Source organism: Gymnodraco acuticeps, unplaced genomic scaffold (genome assembly GCF_902827175.1).
Source record: "Gymnodraco acuticeps unplaced genomic scaffold, fGymAcu1.1, whole genome shotgun sequence".
Classification (NCBI taxonomy): domain Eukaryota; kingdom Metazoa; phylum Chordata; class Actinopteri; order Perciformes; family Bathydraconidae; genus Gymnodraco; species Gymnodraco acuticeps.
The window spans coordinates 722,711-738,842 of NW_022991320.1; the positions used below are offsets into that span (position 1 = coordinate 722,711).

The following is a 16,132-nucleotide window of genomic DNA, read 5'->3' on the forward strand; positions in this document are numbered from 1 at the left end:
CCTTTTGGAAAAACAAACAAGACTAGGTTGGCTTTCAAATCGGCAATCAAACACCCAAGAACTGGCTTGGGGGGGGGGAATTACTCCGACTGCGGCCGGGCGGACTATAGTAAACGGGATTTGCATATTTTGATGCGCTAATTGCCTTGATGTATTTAAATATGGCTGCACGTAGCTGATATGCTTGTCTACGTCATAGAACGTGCCTCGCTGTTAAACTAAAACGTGAATCCGGTTGAATCTAATGGATACGCCTGCAATTAGGAAAAGAGGGAGGGGGTAATAACATATTTACGTTCCCAGTTTCTGTATTTTAAGTCACATGATGATTTCTTGAAATTATTTTGTAATGACACATAAAGAAAATGAAAAAAAAAAAAAAAAAAGAGAGAAGATGTTTCTAATATCTGAAAAAAGCAGAGCAGGTGTAGTCTGCTGCGTTTTCACCAAGGATAGAGGGAAGTTATATCAAAAGTGGTCCAACTCGTTTTGCAGAAAAGTCGAGCATTAGTAACCTAATATTCACAAAAACAGAAAAAAGCATGTCATCACCAAGAGAATTAGCTGAAGACACTGATAGGCTACTGATAAGTAGGTCACCTCATTCAAACTTTTTCTATGTGAAAGATCTTTCTTATCTTTATTTTCCCTTCTCTCTCAAGGGCTGTGTGTGTGTCAATGTGTATGTGTCCACTTTGGGAGGGGGCACGCGCCTGTGTGGGAGTCTTATACGATTACTTCTTATTAGGCTCATGGGAGCAAGGTTCAATTCACAAGTCCAGGGCCTGTACACACAGATCCAATCAAAACATTCTGAATGAAGTTTAAAGCCTTGTGTTTTTTCCCTTTTCTTTTTATTATAGACCTCATTCTAGACATAGTTTGGGAATTGCATGTAGCAAATCATTTCTCCTCTGTCTGAAAACCGGTAAATGCGTTCCGTTTGTCAAAGCGTGTTAGCGAAGTGCCTGCAGCAAATTCATTACCACCCAACTGCGAGGCTCACTCCGTAACCTGGTCAGGGGAAGGGACGGAGAGGTCCACGCCAAACCGCGAACAATGCTGCCTCAGTTCGTGCGTGCAACAAAAGAACCGAGGGAACTTGTTTGAATTTCAGAGCACGTCCTCTCCTCACACAGAAGGATGGACTTTACACCCCCCCCCCCTCCTCCTCCTCCTCCTCCTCATCCCCTCCTCCCTCCTCATCCCACCCCACCACCAACAGGGGGAGAAACTTGCACACTCTGAGAGCTTAACTGTGCATGCACTTTTCTATTTGGCGCTTAGACGTTATGGGAAAGTTGTCTCTCTCCCTCATCTCGCTCCCTCTCCCCATACCTCCCTCCTCCTCCTCTTCTTCTATCATGTGCTTGGGATATGCTCATGCTTTGCACAGAGCAGCCGAAGCACGTCTAATGCAGGCTACTGAGTGTTAGCGGCAATTTTAAAGTGATGCCCCCCCTCCCAACCACATAATACGGCTGGGATACTTGAGGGGACCATATACCACATCACGGTACACACGGACCCCACTGAACACTGGTGTACTTCTCCTGCTTGGGACGCTTTCTGGACGATTGCAGTGAACTGACTCTCCTAGGAAGTAAGTGCAACTTTCTGCCGGTGTTAATAGACTGCGTAGAGGTAATTGTGTGCGCAAAGGTTTCCAATGTGCGTAAAAGTTAAATAAATGCTGTCGATTAAAAAAAGTAGGTGTAGTTGTTGTATCAATAGTTTAGCAGGACTGTTGAGTCGTAGGGAGAATGCACTTGTTTGGAATTAATTGTGAAGTTTGTGACTGGGAATGTTTTCTCAGCACACACTGATTAGACTTTTTGCGCATTTTAGCAGCAAATGTAAACTGACCGGTAACTTCAGGTGTGTGAAATAAATGTATATCAATATAGTTGGCTTTATGGTGTACTTTATGGACAGTTCTCGTTCATTCTGAAATAAAAGTCACTTTAGACTTTATTCGACAGTATCCAGAATGTGCAGTATGTTCCTTTAACTTTAAAAAGGAACATCTTGTTAAAAGTGGTATTGCCTGAAATTATTATTAGATATATATGACAGCAAGACACTGTCTGTGGCTATGGGACTTGATAAAGTGTTAGTAATATGATTTCGGGAGCGAAGTGTGACTCATTTACGCGCAGAAACACTTCACCAAACCACATACAAATTGCTTAGCAAGATTTTTTACATTTTAACAAAAGATTTGACAGGCAATAGCAATAGGTTGGGCTTATATGAAAAAAGGTCAGCAAAATTGCCACACAAGATATGTAACAAAGTGTGTATTTTATTGTTTATCCATGAGATATTGCGCACTAATAGCTCGTTTGTTTGAATAATATAGGTTACAATGCGAACAGAATAATGCACATGGTATTATGTTGGCATCTCGGCAATTAATTAACCCTCACGGATATACAGCTTATTAAAACTTCAAGTGGATCAGCAGGTTGTGCGTTTAAAAAATGGTGTGATGTGATTAAATCATGGCCTCTGTGTGGGAGGCCTATTCTGAAGCCTCCTTTACCCTAATGAGGTGAGCTTTATAATGTTGATCTTAATGATATCAGGTTGGCCTTGTCTCATATTCATCAGATCTAGATCAGGAGCACAAAATGATTGTGAACGTGTGAAAATTGGCACACAAGAAATGAAGTGATGAAATACGCATGATACGAGGATTTGGGGTAGTATGAATTACAGTTGATACATTCTTGTATATGTGGCAGGTGGATAGTTTATTTAGAAAGGAATGACTGAAACATAGAAATAGGATTACAATAGCTTTGGCTGGACATTTGAGAGACTAAGTGCTGTTTATAGTAAGTAGTTCCTTATTGAAATGCACAGGCCCTGTGACTCATATTTGCTCATTAAAACACCTCCGCTTGCCCCTCCCACCGACGAATCGAGAGTAAACTTGAAAGCCAGATTTAAAAAGTGAATGGGACACAAACAAAGAGGATGATGCCATTGACAAATAAACCGGTGTTAATTTGTCACCACCTGATACTTCTCCTGTCACACGCACGCACATATGCACTCTCACACAAGACCTACCTCTCCCACACACATATTCATTAAGTTGATTACTGTCAGAGGCTAACTTTTTGCTGAATAGTAATTGATATATGGACATCCATAATCAAAGTTGTGCACAATGTAGGCTACCTTAAACTGACCTGCAGTTTCATGTAATCCTGCGCATGGTGCATCGCATGTTTCACTGCTAGTTATTGTTGACCCACTTACAAATAGCCTATATATTAATCAATTAGTGCAAAGCATTTGTTCACTTCTTATACTTCTGTGGAAAAGTGAGCGGCTTGACACGCGTACACGGTAAAGCTCTTGGGCTTCATTTAGCTGTGAAGCGACATCGCCAGCCTACCTGAACAGCATTGTAGTCTACCGTTCGGATGCGACGATGAAAAAACACAGGGTTTGTAAGGATTCGACGCGAAATCGAGAACGTGAGAGCCATTTAACCACAGTGATGACTGTTAGACTATATGAGAAGGAGCGCAATGAGCGAGCGAGTAGCGTGTTATTGCGATGAGAAAATGCAGCCTGCATTGGATAGAAAGAAGAAGCCCATGCAGCTCCAGGATGCTGTCTTCATAGAGTTGTTTCATTTGTATTATTTATATAAATCTGATTGCAGCTTCCCTTTAAAGCAGTTGAATCGCTCTCATTCTGTGTAAAAAAAACATACGGTTGCCCTGCCATCCATTTTCATCCCTGTGTGAGAGAAGGTGTGCAGACTGCTCGATGCAAGGCGGATTTATTCCAGCGCGCTCAGTGTTATGGATGGATATTGTGCATGCATTGATAGGAGGGTGCATTTGCGATTTTTTTTTCATGACATCATCGCAGTTACATTGTCGTGGTCCGAGGCCTTTGACCTCACCGGGGTTGGTCCATATTTTGGCCACCCCCAGCCCCCTATCGTGTGGGGATGGCCCTTATTCCCCCACTCTTTCCACACCGCCCGGCCGTGCAGCAGAACGGACCCTTTGGCTCAATCATCGGCTTTATCTCTCCTTAAATACACGCTGGATGTGAACGGACAACATGACACTCTTTGGCCAAAAAACAAGCTCCTGTCTTCATAATCCGAAACATTTGCGTCGTAATTCCTTGTGCCGTTATTGCACTTTTCACAGGAAACCGGATTTCCCCCTTCACTATCGTGTTTCTTCTCCGCCGGCCTCACAGGATATCTATTGCTACTGCCACAACGACTTAATAGAGGCGAAAGAGCCTTTTGTGGGATTGGAGCTATTTGCATTGCAAATTAGGGCCCCCTGTGCAAGGATGACTGCACCTTACCCGCGATTTCCAAGGCCTACTTCAACTCAGTAATATGTGGTAATGTCAAGTGAATATGACATTAACATTGGGATTATATATCATTTTTTCCGAAGAATTGCTGCCCTTTTACGCCGGGTGTATAACAGTTCGGGCTGTGCAGTATGGTCTTCAATGGCAAAAAGGGAATATAAGGAATATAATGCACAATGTCACTTGAAAAAGCAACACTGATGACTTTTACATAATATATTTGATCTCGGAGAGATGGAAACACGGGGACCAGAAGAGGAAACCTACATGTGGATTATTGCTGAAGATTGGGAAGTAGGTTGTTATCTTTGGTTATCTAGCTGTATGAGTGTTCTGCTCGTCATAAAGCTAGATAACCGAAAGTAAAAACTACTTCCAAACTCATCGAGGACTTGTGGAGGACTCATGACATATAATGGAAAAGAGATGTAGATGCTATTCATAACTTTATTTTGATATTAGTTTTATTTTTGCTTCTTCCCCCCCATGTACATGTGCATTTATAAATGTTCACCATTAAGGGGCATTTTTGTTTGTCCACTTTGCTTATTTGTTTGTTTGTTCCTATTGATTAATAACTTTCAGGTGGTATGTAGGCTATACAATATTTTCGTAAACACACACACACACACACACATACACACACACACATACACACACACACACACACAGAGAGACACACACTTCTGTTAATACAGTTTACATTTGAAAAGTTATTAAATTCGCATGTTAATCTTAAGATATTTCATGAGGATGAAAGAGTGACATTTAGGGCTTCTGTGGAAACCCACGTGCGACTCCCTGCCATGCAGCATGATCGAGCCCGGCCAGGAAACGGCGCTGGCATCCCAAACAGTAATAATTAGGACGTATACAGAACTGACACAAATTGAGAGAGAGGGAGAGAGAGAGGTGGGGGAGTTGGGGTAGGAAAAGGAGGGAGGTGGCAGAAGAGGGAGGAGAGGAGAGGAGGGTGGGAGTGAGTGAGGGGATTGGGGAAATATGGGGGGGGGGGTCGGGCCTGCTTAATTGATTCCGTTAACCGCAGTGCAGGAGATGTGAACGACTGGACGATCCCATTCCCACGCTCGGTGGGGCAAGTGGCAATGCCATGCCCAGGCCCAATGTGACAGACAGCGCAGTGAGAGCCTGGAGGGGCTGGGAGGGGGGATGGGGGGCGACAGGGGTCATGAAAAGACGTCAAGTGCACCAGACTCATCTGCATCCCCAAAGAAAGAGGCGACGTTTCCCAGCCCCTGCCGACGCGGCGCTCCTAAACTTGGAGTAGTAACGGTCTTGAATGCGTAATGTCTCGCCAATTGTACTGATAATGAGGACTTTGGGTCATTATCTTAAAACTATGCGGGTTTATGAATTTGAAAGAGATGGGCTGCAACTCTGTAATCCTGCAGACCCACTTCACTGCGCGGATCCTGGCGTTGTAGGCAACTTATTCTTCTAAGAATTAGTAAAAAGCACAGATAATGTTGCATACATAAGTATGGGGCATTTCAATAGTGCCATTTATGTGCATTATTTGTATTTGATCTTGAACCCTAAACGGATTTAAGATCAAGGTTGCTGAGAGGACATTTGTTAGCAGCATATTATATATAGGCTAGACAACATAGGCTATATTTTTGGAACAAAAAAAGTGCAAATTGGATCAGCAGTTTTAAGGATAACCCTAACGCTCACTTTTAATGGTTTCCATTTTATCAGACAAAAGATTATTTGGCCGATCTCAGATATGCCTGAAAATATATTAGGCTCTGTTTGCCGCGAATTATTTAATGTGCACAATTTAAAGCACAATACCACTGTAATAAGAATGTAACACTTATAGCTGAGTTGCAAAATTGTATTATAAATAAGTGATATAGTCCTCCCCTAATTTATCCACACAACGTGAGGTGGCTGTTGCACTTGGCGACTGTTTCATACGTCATAAGCTTCTTCCGGTGCAAAACCACGTGTTTAAAACCGTCTTGATTAATTCAAAGACATGTAAAATAATTGTTTATCTTTGTATACATGTTTATGTATTATCATTTCCATGTTTTAAAATGTCTGATTGAGTCATAGTTGAAGTTCACACTATGTTCATAAATCTGTTCTTCTCTTTTTGCAACAGAGGATTATTCAAATGCAGTGTTAAATAGAGTGGCTGAATTCAACACCTCCTTTACTGAAAAGGTCTCTTGCCGACTTTCTCACACCGTCAGGCAAAACTAGTGTCTCTTGTTCCCGACCCCCATCAAAGAAGCCATACAATAAAAGGTCGTTTACCAAAGAACATTTGAGAACACAGTTTGGGTTGAGCAGCGCAGAAAAAAAACAAGTCTTATTGTCCTCGGTTAAGTCGATTAAAATAGTTGTCTAGTTTTATGAAAGGGAACACTGTTTTCAAGTCTGGGGGTCACACTAATGTCAACCCAGAGGACGAAATAACTCAGTATCTGTAGCCCCCAGCACATGCACATTTCCATTGCAGTTGTTTTTTTTACAAATGTATTCTTAAAACAATGCCACATTTTGGTTCTTAACTCAAACAAGAAATGTAATTCAATTTATTTTTCTATTTTGATCAGATCCAATAGATTTGTAGATTTTAAGAAGTTTAAGTCAGTGTAAAAACCATAAACTAAATCACTGACTTTATCATCCCTCCACAAAACTAACCTTTAGGTCCATCCTTAAAAGCATAATATAAAAAGGACCTTAGTCCACTGAATGAATAGCGAATGTGAAGCAATGCTGTGATGCACTGTACTGGCAGAGAGCAGCATCACATGTCTCAAACAGCTGCAAATCACACATGCATGCATCTCCCTTCACAGCCTCTTTTAGTACTCATGGGTTGCATGGAGGAGAGATGCAGTGTGGGTTGGCAGAGGTTAGCATGGTGCTTACTGTCTGTCTCTGGAGATTGAGTAAATCTTTCTAATATGGGTAACATTACTGCTTTTTATGAACACTGACAGCCACTGCTGCCTTAAAATAATGAACTGCATTCTCTATCAGTGATGCCGACTCTATATCAATCATCAATATCATTTCAAATTCACCTGCAAGTGTGAAGGTTCAAACTATTTCCCGGTGTCTTTATAAATGAGGCTGAACTGTGTCTTCTAGTGTGAAGTTGACAAAAGTATGCTTTTATATTATTATTTATAGATGTGTCCCTGCCATACAAGCATGTTGGGAAAAAAAGGACCTGCTATTCCGTTCATGGAGACCCATTTCCATATAAAAAAAAATATATATAGCCGTGTAATCTGACTATTCGTGTTGAAATGGGTGGTGGCGGTTCCCTTTCCTTCTCCTCAGTAAATGGGGGCTATGTGCTTTGCTCTGCCCTCCTTCCACGCTGACAACTACAGTGTGTAGCAGCCATTGTTGTCACGTGATATGTTGAGTAACAAAACCATGGCGACCATGGAAGGTGTTTTCATATTCATTTGATGGGCAATCAGCATATTTTATGCGAGCGTGCCCAGGGTTTTTATTTGCGTCCACTGTGCCTCTGTGCTGTGTATGGCAGGTGCAGTAGCAGGTTTATAATGTGCATCGGCCCAGGTACATTTCTGTTGCAGACAAAGGATGTGAATATAGTTGACATAAGGTTGACATTCTTTAATATGTGCTGCGTGGCTGTATTTATAGTTACTCCCAGAATGTTTTGCACAAACAAATTGGTAAGATATATGGCTTATTTTTCAGTAGGAAAAGTTGTCATACTCAGAGCTACCATGAAGTGTCATCTGCCATATCAGCCATAGACAGTCAAAAATGTTTAATCCAGAGAAGAAATTCAGGACTATATTCATGCTGCTGTGGCTTGTGGTGGGGAGCATCCTCCACGTGTATCTACATATATATGCATGAATGTATGTCTTGGTTTGCATGATGTGTATGTTTTCCTGTGTGTTCGTCTCAACGATTAACTGACGGAAGTGTCTCGGCTAGCTAGTGAGGCCACTACATCATGTTGATGAAAGGGAACAATAGCTGTGTCTCAGTCAACAACGTCTGTCTGTCTGGCTTGCTTGGGCCATGTCTCTCTCTTCCTCTGTGTGTGTGTGTGTGTGTGTGTGTGTGTGTGTGTGTGTGTGTGTGTGTGTGTGTGTGTGTGTGTGTCTCCTGGACATGAACTTGAACTTGAGACAGGCAGCCAGACACCATCTGTGCACCAGGGGTAATGAATTTGGTGCATTCAGGGCTGTGGAGCAAGCTAGGCCACTGCCACCCATTGATGAGCAGATGACCCCTATAGTCTGAGTTAGCTCTTCATTACTAATATAATTCAACAATACCAGCTGGTAGTAGGAGATTTTATTTTGCTGTTTGCCTAAAGAGCAATAAGAGAAGTGGTGCTGCTAACATGCATGTGTGGAGTATGCATATTTGCCCGTGTCTCTATGCTTGTCAGTATTGGAGCATCCTGTTTTTCTTTATCTCTCTCTATATAGCTCATGCTAATTAATTGACATACACCCTTTCCCATCCCATATACTGTCCCTTTCCCTATTAAAGCACTGGCCTGCTTTTTTAACGACACGGCCATGCTGAATTTATTGCCTTAATTGAAAGGGCCGGTTCAGTATTCTCTCTGATGAAGGGTAGTAAGTGAATGAGGCATAAACCTTAAACAAGCCGGGCACAATGTGAATTTCTACAGGCCCTCCTCCTCCTCCTCCTCCTCCTCCTCCTCCTCCTCCTCCTCCTCCTCCTCCTCCTCCTCCTCCTCCTCCTCCTCCTCCTCCTCCTCCTCCAGATCAAGCTTCTGCCACAATCACAAGTGCACGCACACACACGCATGCGCACACACAATAAGGCTTTTCCCTCTGGTTGGTGTCACCACGGCAACGGTAGGTGAGATCACCGTGCGCATGGCAGCATCAGCCCTTGCCAATGCAGGACAGACTGTGTGTGTGTGTGTTGTGTGTGTGTGTGTGTGTGTGTGTGTGTGTGTGTGTTGTGTGTGTGTGTGTGTGTGTGTGTGTGTGTGTGTGTGTGTGTGTGTGTGTGTGTGTGTGTGTGTGTGTGTGTGTGTGTGTGTGTGTGTGTGTGTGTGTGTGTGTGTGTGTGTGTGTGAGCATGTGTGTGAGCATGTGTGTGGGTGAGCATGTGTGTGTGTGAGCATGTGCTGTATGCAAAAAAACATTAAGCCTCTTTAAATGGTTCAATTTACACATTTTAGTTTATAATATGTTTCCTGTCAGGTAAACTTACATTCACTGGTTTGTTTATTTAGTCAAAGTTTCTCTAATTGAAGCCATAATGTGGTTGTTCAATGAGTTGTGCGAATCTGAGGTTATGGTTTCCATATAAGGCAAAACAGATTCTGAGAATATAAGGGCCTTTTACACACATACTGACACACACCCTCAAAAGGTGTCATCGCCTTCATTAATGGTGTCAATGGCGATTAAAAGGGATCTGATCGACCTACTCCATAACAGAGCAGTCAGCCATAATTTGCCAATAATCCACAGAGGAATGTCATGGTTGGACCCTTTTTAATGACATCATGCATGGCCACTTGAGCGTCTTGTTGGGAGCAGCGGGCATGCTGTGCTCTGCCACGCTGTACGGCCCTCCCCATCAGCTAACTACATGGATATGCACGGCCAACATGCTGTATCTATTCCATACATTGCATTATGTGATCGTCTTTGAAAGTGTTGCGTTGTATGTATGGGCTTGTTATCTGGAATTAGCAGATTATTCAGCTCGTGTGGTATTAAAACGTTGTTTTTGGTAGTTGACAGTTGGTAGTTTAGAGTTTTACCACTAAGTACAATTTCAGCTGAGAATAAAAATTCCCAGAAAATGTATGTACAATATAACACTACATGACTGAGATACATTCTTCTGACATTGTGATTGTTGTAAACAAAGTGAAGCAAAAATGATGTTGTCCCTAAAATGAAACCACTAACATCTTATTGGCCAAACTATTGTTTTATCAAAATCAAATCTCCATCAGTATGCTTGCGAATCTGCCACAGCACTACAGCCTACATTCCCCCTTTATTTAAGTGCTGACCATAGAACCAATCACTGCACAATGTCTAAATCAAGAGGCAAGGAAAACAGAGAAAAAGGATATTTTGATATAAGTCTTGAGTATAAAAATATCACTGTGATTATGTTGTTTTCTAAAATGTCTTTAATTGTGTACTGTGTTGGCTGATAATGGCATCCACAGTGCCTCAACATTTAAAATGACCAGGCATTGTTGCTTAAACCATACAACTGGGCATATGATCATACTTACATTCAACCTACATATGCTCTTTTTATTTTAATACAACTGTGAAAGTTGTAAGAGGAGGAAGCATAAGCTATGCCACATTGTTCTCTTTGTACCTGCATTTCCAACCATAATAATGCTTCAGCTCTGTAGCAGCATTGTTAGATGTTAATACTGTAGCAGCAGAAGTGCACAATAAGGCTGTGTGCATAAATGCTATTTTTACACTCCAGGTCTAAAGCTGGCTGTCAGCCTGTCTTCCAAGATATTTGTGCTCCGCTGGCTCTTGATTATGCAAATACTATGCACTATAAATAAATTAGTATAATTGCATCTGAAATATGCTTTGAATCTTTCTCGAAGATGAAAGGGTGTAAATAATATATTTCGTGTCACTGCATTATTCATCCTCTATTAATTACAAACATCGGGGGCTTCTCACCATGCTATATTCTATTCTCATATTTTAGGTCATCGACATCTTATTTTTATACACCGTATACGGCGACGATCTCACAGTATCAAGTCATTTGTTTCTAAATTATGAGGCTAATTGTCTAACTGTATTTACCCTCAACATCCCATTAGTCAACGCTATTAGCGTTATGCAGTTTTCAAACCTTAATTATCTTTTATTGTTGAAATGGTAATTCATGTTTGAACAAGCTCTGACTCTATAAAAAAACAACATACCTGTATTCATTGTCTGAACACCCTGATGTTATGCATAAGCAGGTCTATATTATCATTTCATAGAAGAGGAGTGGCTTCGGAAAACATTAAATAAGCATAAATACTGTAGTGGTGCCGCCACTACAATTAAAATATGGCCGTCTTTGCGCTCTTTGTAGAGCATACGATATTGAGGCCTAGATGCAATTTGAATACGGGGAACCATTTGAAAAATATATGCTGTTCGGCAATTAAATTATATGGGCACTCGGACTAGCCTGTTCCACTGCATATAGAATAGTGAGCAGTAGTTGCTACGCTCGCATTAGCATCTGGCCCTTTTATGTAAATTTGATGAGAAAGGACTCATGCATATACGCCAGGGCTGGGGTGTACTCGCCTAATATCCTTATTAGAGAGGGATGAATTAAATATTTATCAGGGGGGCTAAGGGTTAGGAAGGGGGGCCTGTCCTGTGTTGTCGTGAGGACCCGAGGTGGAAGAAGGGGGAAAGGGAGGAGGAGGTTGGCTTTCTCTGAGTGTCTCTCTCTGCCTCAAGGTGCCACCATCTTAAGGCGTTTGGCAGTAGTGAGAGTGTGAGGAGGGTAGACCTAAAATGTCCGCTGGCATAGACACGTGCACGCATACACATTAACGCATACAATTTCTGTGTGGTATGAATCACGGGGCATTGAAAGTGGATTATTCATTTACTGTCATCGGCCTCTCTGCATGCTGAACGTTTCATTTGCATGTATTAATTTCCTCGATAACTGTCACCTACAAGATCGGACTGTGTTTAGTTTTCGGTTGCACGCCGTTTATTGGGTAAAAGCGTTAATACTTGCACCATCATCAAAACCAAACCAGTGTGTGGTAATATTTAATCATTTCAATTTATTTGGAGCCCAATAATCAATTTGCTAATTGGATTTGATTGAGTTGAGTTTAACTAAACATTGTTATGCGACACAAAAATCATTTATATTTGAAACTATTTAATCTAAGATGCATTTATGTGGTAATTTAAAGTGATATAATGTCCATTAAATATATTGATTGGCGTCATCTTGAACGAGTGCCTGCCATCTTAAACACATCATAGAAATAAAAGTCAGTGTATTGTATCTATGATGAATGTATCAGTGTACTAACTTCAACCTCAAGGATAAAGGTGCAAGATTTTACCTTTTGGGAACAGTTACTGATAAAACATTGCTCTTTTTGTGAGAGTATTTCTTGAAAATGTAACGCCAAAAATGACAGTAGAATTGCTTCAGAGCAGAGAAAGTAAGTCAGTGACAATATTGCCAATTTATGTAAATCAGCGCTATACTGTTCCCCTATCATTTTCTGTCTCCTTCTCTCTTACTCACTATCACTGTCACATACACACACTGTAGCTGACCTCTCCTATCTGTTAATTATCATACATTTGCTTAGTGAGGCGGCATACACACAGGCACACACACACATACACAAACACACACACTCATACACACACAAACACACATGGGCACAGCGCACACACACACACACATTGTTCAGTGAGATACAGACACAGCATTAGCATTCTCTTTCATCCTGAAGTGCTCCTGAGGCATAGCATGAGGAAGAATGTGCAGGAAATTATTCAAGATGAATTATACCACACATCATCCTTATTTTTTAGGGCACACACACACACACACACACACACACACACACACACACACACACACACACACACACACACACACACACACACACACACACACACACACACCACACACACACACACACACACACACACACACACAGCTTGGTTAAATTGGTTGACAAAGTTTATATTGATAAATGTATATTGTGTGTATAATGTATAGTGTGTGAATTCATCTGGAAGTTTTCATGTTAATAAACTATATGTATATACTATATGTACGAGGATAATATATGAGGTGTGTGCACTTGTCATAGTCAGCCTGGTGTCCTTTTTACGCAACATAAGGTATAGAATATCAGCTGTTTCTTCTGATGAGTGGTACGCCCCGGCGTGCTGCCAAAGAAGTGGGAATAATTAAGCGGCTGCATGTTTGAGCCTGGCGTTGGCTAATGGATTGTTACCGGGAGGAAATGAGACAGGCATCATGGGGGAGCCGGTGGCAAAGCAGACATCGACTTTGGATAATGAAACACTGAAAGCCACCGGGGTGGAGAGTAGGAACACCTCTCGTAAAGGAAATGTTTTTGTTTTATGAATACTTCTTTTTGTCATATAGGTAGGAGCAATTGGCGAGGAGTCACACAGTGTGAGAAGGGCACAGTTGGTTCTGCATCACTTAAGTCAAGATGTAGTTTTTCCTATTTTCAATTACTTACACTGTGTTTCAAATCAGTGCAGCTCACTTAAACATCATTTTTATTTGTACACTCTATAAAAAGAAGGGCTTGTGGACCTACAGTCTTTATGTTCCTTTTCATGTTATCTCATTTTGCCTGTGTGTGATTGTGTATATAAATATGCAATTTGCATTAGAGCTAGCATCCTCTGCATCAGCACACTGCTGCTTTAGAGAAAGCAGGTGGACGATTCTTGGCACCGTCGTCACCCACCCACCCCCAACCCATCCTACACACACACACACACACACACACACACACACACACACACACACACACCACACACACACACACACACACACACACACACACACACACACATATATGTAGGCTAGAAACAGAGTAGTGTTGGAGAGAGGGGGAGCAGAGCAGAGGAGGGAGATAGAGGAGCAGGAGGGAGATGGGATAAGACAAGCCACACAAGCCGCAAAGGGAACGGGGTGAAGGTGGAGGGGGATGCTGTATAGTTACCCTAAACCCTGCCGTAGGGCTAAAAAGACACACACACACCCCCCCCCACACACACACACACACGCACGCACGCATGCACGCACACACACACACACACACACACACACACACACATTCACTGGTTTGCAACACAACCGCAAAACGCACTCAGAACATTGTAGAACATTGCAATGGGGAGTATAAGAATACGCCCTGGGTGAAGATGTTGGTTGTTTATTATTATCACTGAATTAATAATTGCATTTAAAGATAATGGTTGTCAGAGGTTTATGTTTTTTTATAATTTTATCGGGATCCTTGATTTTTATGTATATTCAGAGTTTGTATTTTATATAAAATATAAATAAAATTGAGAAAACAATAATATAATAATATGAATCTTGTGTGGTTCTGTTATTGTTTATTGCCATGCAGCACTGTCATGACATTGTGTGTGCCTGTGCAAGTGTTTGAATATGATGTGTGTGTGAGTGTGTGTGCACTTTGAAACAGAGCTCTAATAAAATGTGGCATCTATCAGTTTGATATTGACATGCCAGAAGAGCCTCACAATCACTGGGGAACATAACCCGAATGAAATCCAGAAAACAAAAACGACGTAGTGTCATAACCACCACATGGTAATGAAATGTACTTATCGAATATGTAATATCAAAGGTGCAACATTCTTGTCCAAATACAGTATTTTTAATATGAGACCAGTTATTAAATTGGTTCTCGTTCATCATTTAAAGATCCATCCAAGTTCATCGGCATGTTGCTGTGTGAGGTCAATAATTTGGTTTAAAACGAACCAAAGACTGATGAAATCTACCATGTTTACCTTTGACCTCAAACTAGGCTTGTCCTTTAGCCTTGACATTTGACTTGTAACCTTTTCACTCCAGTGAGAGGAAGCAGAGGTCAAGGGTGGTTTGGTTCAACAACATGCCTGCTGACACTGAGTTAGCATTCACCAGCTGGATAGATTCACAATTTCTAAAATTATCAAAATGTTAATATGACAAAAATACAAGTTTAGAGCTCTAGGTTAACATTTACACAATTTCTGATATTAATAAAGTCTTAAAAGGTGTATACCTCCAATTACCTTCAAATTATCTGCAAACCAGAAGCTCACTTGCCATAAAGATATCAAGTTAACTTACTTCATAGGCGAAGTGTAAAGGTTGAGAAGACGTTTGCACAAAGTTATTGCCAATTTGATTTCCTGCAAGTCAATTTAGCGATGGCAAATGCTACCCCTGTTTCCTTACTCTACCATATAACTTTTTTTGTGGAAACACGATAATTGTGATTTGCTCAAAAAGAGCAACTCAACATGTAAAGGTTAACTCTTGGTAAATGTATTTACTCTGCCTTTTTGTGTCTTTCTTTGCTGTAGTGATGGAGACATTGAGCTGTGGAGAACTGAAGGCAGCAGGAAGTAGAAGACCCCCATGAGGTGAGCTTTGGTTCATAAACAAAAATGCATAAATGTGTGTGTGTGTGTGTGTGTGTGTGTGTGTGTGTGTGTGTGTGTGTGTGTGTGTGTGTGTGTGTGTGTGTGTGTGTGTGTGTGTGTGTGTGTGTGTGTGTGTGTGTGTGTTGGGGAGGGGGGTCTTTTTGAGATTATTGCGACCACTTGTAATTAAAGGACACAATCAAATAATTGATAATCAGTCTTTACATTTCTGATTAAATGCCGAGCATCATAATCACCATTATATTTTAAATGTACAAATCACGCTGTTGTTGAAAAAAACACAGTGTTTAGGATTACTTACCAAATACATGGATTCGATTTTGTTCGGACACATTTTGATACAAAGTATTACAAAACATGGTCAAAAATGTTTTATTTTTTCGAACTGTGCCTATCTTTGCTGATGTGTGAGTCTGTGTCCATGTGTGTCTGTTGGCCTGCAGCAAAGTTAGCTCATGTGTGTGTTGGATAAAGGCATGGATGTTAGTAATGGTCCAGAGGACACAGTAAACAGAATAGCAGTG

At 41.2% G+C, this 16,132-nt stretch overlaps 1 long non-coding RNA gene across 1 annotated transcript in view; it reads left to right on the top strand.

The window, feature by feature from the left end:
* Window positions 1–1,263: 1,263 nt before the first annotated feature.
* Window positions 1,264–16,132, top strand: part of LOC117562478 — a 35,136-nt gene continuing 20,267 nt past the window's right edge. The window contains exons 1-2 of the long non-coding RNA XR_004571547.1: window positions 1,264–1,603; window positions 15,528–15,587. This is a non-coding gene — a long non-coding RNA (uncharacterized LOC117562478). The remainder of the gene's footprint in view (window positions 1,604–15,527; window positions 15,588–16,132) is intronic.